Below are 6,000 nucleotides of genomic sequence, written 5' to 3'. Positions count from 1 at the left end.
CAGTGGCACAGTGCCCTGAGCATCTAACACCAGCAAAACACATGAGGCACATTGTGGTACTGAATATTTTGGACCTGTGTCATAAACATCATCGTATCATGACGATTTTTATATCAGCAGACCGAGAATGGCTAGTACACTATGCGCAAGCATTTTCGTCATATTCGAGCGACGATTTCACCTTGAAATCGTAGTTTTCGTCCTGAACCCTCGGGTTCCATTTTGTGAACGGCAGCCATTTTGTGAGTTGCCCTCACATAGGCAGATAACTAAAGCCAAGCGAGTCTTAAGGACACGTACACCTTCTTTGACTTCTCTGTGACCTGGGCAAGCTGACTCCACTGCCTGAAGCCAAACCTGTTCGGCCAGTTCCTTTCCCAGTGGCCGATCGAGATAGTATCAAGGCACAGCATGCCATAAACCTTTATTGCACACAACTATGTCTTATCTTACTCACACCTGTCTCTGCTCCTTTCTTTATGGCCTGTTTACGATGGGGATGTGCCGGGTTTTTATTATGGGTTTCTGCAGCTTGTGTAAGAAGGAATGTTGGGTTTTTGCATGTTTGCAAAAGCTAGAACTGCCCCTTTCTTTTGTACTGTCATGTAACGCTAAAAACATATAAAAGGCCTCTGTCCTCTGTGTTCCTCAGACTACCTCATTCACTTGCTACGGCTTCTGGGTGACGTGGCCTCACTATGTTAAGTTTAATAAAGATGTCTTTTCATATTACAGCTTCTGTGCCAAGTTTTTGTTATATTAGTAAGTATTCCCTGAGTGGCGAAATTTTCAAGTTCTTCAGTTGGCGCCCTAACGCGGGGATCATCAGAGAAGTTACTTTCTGTGGGAGTGATCGTGCCAGGAGACTGAAATAAACTGAGGAGGACAGAACAGGATTCTACTAAGAAGGTACTCTGTGCACGGGGATTCTGGAGATTCTTTGATTCTGCAGCCCAGTATATTTCTGATCTTCCTGATTTTTGATCCTCCACATGATGTCACTCCTGACTGATAACCTTTTTGGCGTGAGTATTCTTAAAAAGACCATTAGGTCATGTAGAACTTGACAGTTAGAATCTGGATAACATTTTGATTAGTAAAGCGGGTCGCTCCCAGTCCTTTGTTCTTTGGTTCTTAGTTTGTTTTTGTCCTTAGTTTTTATTTGAAGATTGCAATTTTCAAAAACCGAGGGTCTTGTATATTTACGAGTGTATCGATAGAGATAGCCCCCTTTAAGTTTGAAGCTAGATTAGTGAGCTATAAGATGCCTGATCTTAGCAAATTTGGAGATTTGTGTTGCCCAACTTTGTATACGTTTAGATTAGCCGGCTTCCCCTAAAGGGAATATCTAAATAGGTTTACATTTAAAACATATTTCTTCCTTGGTGATTTTGTATCCCCAGGGAATTAAAATATGACATAATAAAAAAACAAGGATCCTTTGTTCTGCGCAATTTTATGAATGGAGATATGCAGAACGATTTTGGTGTTCTGCCAGACAAAGTTAGTGAATTAAGTGTATTGTGGCTTCGTGCACATACAGCAGTCTGTTGGGCTATGTTTTTTGCAGTCTTTTGGAACCCTATTGCGACGTGTTTCTTGTAATTATGACTTACAGCTAGTATTTATAAATGGCTTTGTTTTCGTCCTAAGTGTTGATTTGTGGGTTCAATGTGTGTTTCAATGTCTATGTGGTTTTCTCATTGGTGTAACTTCAGTATGTGAATTGCGATGGCAATTTATAAAAACAATAGCTACAGCACTGTATTGTGTGTCCTGAGTGTTTGAATCCTTTCTCTTTATGTTTGCAATGAGCTCAATGTGTTTGTGGGTTTCTTGATGTTTTCAGTCTGTTAAGTAAAATGTCAGATTAATTAATATTAAGTAGAAATTAAATAACACTCCAGCAATTTACTATATCACATGCTAAAATGGCTATATGTTGCTATTTAATTTACAGACTAAGCAAAAACGCATATGTGCAAACTGTTAAATGCTTAAAATAGATAAGTTAAAATTCACATTCACTAGGAATATGAAGGGCCTCAAAAATAATTGTGCCTTTGGTAGCAAAACGAATTTGTAGCGTTTTTTTTAAAAAGGCAAACACTTTAGCTAAAGTGAATTTTTGCTAGATTTAAATGCATCTTATTGTGCGCGCATTTTTAAAAAAAAACTTGAAATGCCTGTTTTCAGTAAGACTGAAAGCGTGCTCAGGTTTCAGTTTCAGCCCTGTGCAGGGCCTTTCCTGCCGTTAAGGCTGCAGATGTTGTTTTTCGAAGGCCATGAATGGCATCGGAATGTTTATTTATCACAGTTGGACCTTTTTATTTCAGAATAGTGTTTTAGAGGGTTCATCACTTTGTATCACTGAAAGACATTCCAATTGCGGTTTTCCTCCCTTTAAGCAATTTTTTTAAAGTATATTTTTGGTTCTTTTGCTAAATACTGATTGTCCTTTAAAAAATGGTGCGAAAAACGTAATGGCGCATAAATGAATGCATAAATGAATGCATCTAAAATGATAGGCAAGGGATGCAGCTTACCTTTAAATGTGTAATTATCCTAAAAATAGATAATTGGTTTCATTGAACGAAAAATTATTAATTATGAAAAAATTATTTGAGAAAAAATAAGTGGTTTTTTTAAAATCGTTTTTTGATATTCATAAAGCTTAATACTGATACTATGACCTCCTAGTATTAAAATTTGATTTAAGTTATGTGTTACGGTGTAATTAGGTAATTTGCATGTTGGTTTTCACATGGCGCAGGCGTAAAAAAATTCTCTAAGGATTACATGAGATATGACTAATGTCTAATATCTGTAATGTGTAAAGAACATCCTGAGGATGATTAATATGTAAAACAATTATAGGATATTTATTTTTAAGTGCCCCAAAGATAAAAGTCGAAATTGAGTTAAATGGGTTTTTAACACAGATTCTTGCCATTTACCATAGCTTGAAAGTGTCTCTGGCTTCAGTAAATGCATACATTTGGGGTATAATACAAACTTGCGGGTTGTTATTGAGGTTGTTTTTCATAGCTCAGTGAGCCAATGTGCCTGGTACAGAGGTTTGTGTTTAATATCAGGGTTGAAGGTTCTAACTTTAGTGGGGCCCATTTAGGCGTTCATCAATGTTAGGTTGCTAAGATGAGTACCATTGTATAGGGTGGTAGCACGCATTTGTTCTAAAAACTGGTATGTGTGAATCCTTCACAGTAAATGTAGTAGGCCTTCTGTCTTTGTCATGTTGACATTGTGACCTTTTAAATTAGAGCCTTGTCTCTGTGAAATGCAGAATAACCTTGCTAAACAGGCCTCTGAAAGGTGGAATGTCTGGTTTAAAGTTAAAGACTTAATTCCAAAGGGAAATATAAAAGGTTTCTTCAAAAGGTTTCTTTAGAAGTCCCAACATAATGACATTTGTATTTCCGCTCTAAAAAAAATAATGTCTGCTAGTACAGAAAACGAAGTGTTGCATTACGTCTTAGACAAAAAAAAATAAGATGCAGCCTTTTACTAAAATGTTGAAGCCTACATGAATAAGTAAGAACGATTTGCCAATTAAGAATTTTTTTTTTATCATGGAGATTGTGGCACAAGGCTAATTTTAGGTGTCAGGGAAAGGATTTTACCTCTAAAAGTTAAAAAGGCTTCATGTTGCAAGGTGACGGACAAGATGGTAACAGTTAAGTAATGGAAATGTATTTTTGTGTTTGTTAATGTGTATCATGTTTTGTCTTCTGCTTAAAAGTTACAATTGGTGTCTGTTTATTATCAGAAATGTCTCTCTTTTGTGTGCTGTGTATTTTTTTTCCTTTTCGCTTCTGCTCACAGATCATTCATGGATTGCTCTGGGGGCTTTTAAGCCTAACAAGACACGTGAGTTTGGTTGGTTGAAATGAGTTTTTTTTTTTTTTGCGCAACTCCTTTGAAAAGAAATGTCCATGCGTTTTTCATGTTTGTGTATTTTGTTCTATCATTAATTGTTCTTGCTGGTTCTGTGTGTCTGAAAGTTGTATTTGACAGCAGATACCCACTATTGGTGATCTACTGTCAAACAGGAGGGTATCCTTACACGGTATTATGCGTCACCGCTCATTTATATATGCTATCGTTTTACAGCGAGTATATCTGATGGCTTGACGTCCGTTTTGTGCGTTTTTGCATGTTTTATGTTGTATGTTGCTGCTTAAGAAATTATTACAAATTCACCCGTGTCGTTGTGAGGGGACATGTATGACGATACGTGTCGCTGTCAACAGTTGGGTAAAATTTTCGCTGATACTGAAATTCACAGTGAACCAGACAGACAACACTTCACCAGTGTATGTCAAATTTGGCTATAAGTATTGAAGAAAAATAAACAGCAATTTGTGTCATTTGTAGTCACGATACTGCCCTTTCCTGTAAGGAACAGGCAGCCCTAAAATTATATATCCTGATTGGACGTAAGGATAAATTATAGATTTGTGACTCTTGTACATGGTGACCTAATTTCTATATCACATTAGTCAGTTTTATTCTGCTTCCTAAGTGGCCTTCCTATGGCTCTGGACCGTAAAAGAAACCAGGTTTCATTTTTTCCTGAAGAAGGAACTGGAACGTTAGCTGAGATTACCGTATCTGGTGCAGAGGGCCAGCGGTAGAGTTAAATTTGTAAACTATTGTGATTTTTTTTTGTGTATCACCCATACTCTTGGTATTGTGTCACATGCCTGGCTATCACCCAAGCACATCAGGCCTAGTTATTGGGGATTTTAGCTGTGTCCTATTCTCTTTTCCGTATTCCTTTCACCAGTCAGCTTTTATTATTATTAGTGTATTGTTCAGGTTCGCACTTTCAGATTGCAGTAATGTACCATGGACCCCCATTTTATGTATAATTCCCTGTTGCATAACTAGACTGGTTTCTAAGAATTTTCTTTAGGCCTATCCTGATGTTTTTCCAGTCTGACTGTTAGGACTGTTAGGACTGATTAACTGACTCAATACTATAGCAAGATAAGCTTTCCACCTCAATAGGAGACACATTACGTTTTTTTGAATATAACAAATTCAATGCCTATTCTAAATTGGTTTTTAGTTCCTTTTTTTTACTGCTTTGATTTTTGATGGACCAGATGTATTATAAATAATAGAAATACCAGGACTCTCTAGTTCTTGTCTTTTGTTTCCACATCTTGATAATTAGCTTTTGTATTGCATAGTCCACCTGATGCACAATTAGTAGAAGAAAGTATCTACATGTCCCTGATAATATGTATGTGATCTCTCTTTTGAGATGTGCTAGATGAGGAATTTAGGAACACCTATATGAAATCATTGAGATAAAATGTGTTTACCCAATTAGACGATGCTACTATGTGTGAGGACATCCATTCAGATAGAATTTCCATGTCGCTATGATGATGAAAGATATGCTCTCACACGGAAACCCAATTGAAGAGCCTAGAGGCACTGTCTTGCCTATTGCCTTTGTTTTTGTATTGCCTTTGAGAATGACAGTGTATTTCAACGCAGAATTGTCCCATGGCGTGTGGTCACTCCTTTGAAGATCGCAGGCCACCTGTTTGCAGTCCCCTTGTTATACAACGAACTGTTTAAGCATCGCACTTGCTTCATCAGAAGGCGTTCAACATAAGAAAAGAAGGAGGAGCTGGTTTTTGCAACAGTCCCTTGCGAATTTCAGTGCAGAAGAGCGCCTGTCATGTGCTGGTTAACCTCTGACAGTGTGCAGTCCCTTGCGAATTTCGGTGCAAAAGAGCGCCTGTCATGTGCTGGTTAACCTCTGACAGTGTGCAGTCCCTTGAGCCCCTTGGCCTGAGTTTTGGCAACACATAACCCCTTTTTACTTTGCTTCAACGGAAGTGCAGTGCACCGGAGGATCCAAGAGTGGCAAAAGGCACTCTATTCTGGTGCCCATGAAAGAGCGGCCTGAGCGTCCTCTGACACTGAATGATGAGTGTTGAAGTCTGAGAATGGTCCCGGGTC

The sequence above is a fragment of the Lissotriton helveticus genome, chromosome 3_1, assembly GCF_964261635.1.
Source record: "Lissotriton helveticus chromosome 3_1, aLisHel1.1, whole genome shotgun sequence".
In the NCBI taxonomy this organism is placed as follows: Eukaryota; Metazoa; Chordata; class Amphibia; order Caudata; family Salamandridae; genus Lissotriton; species Lissotriton helveticus.
Note: the sequence above shows the minus strand (reverse complement) of the source record.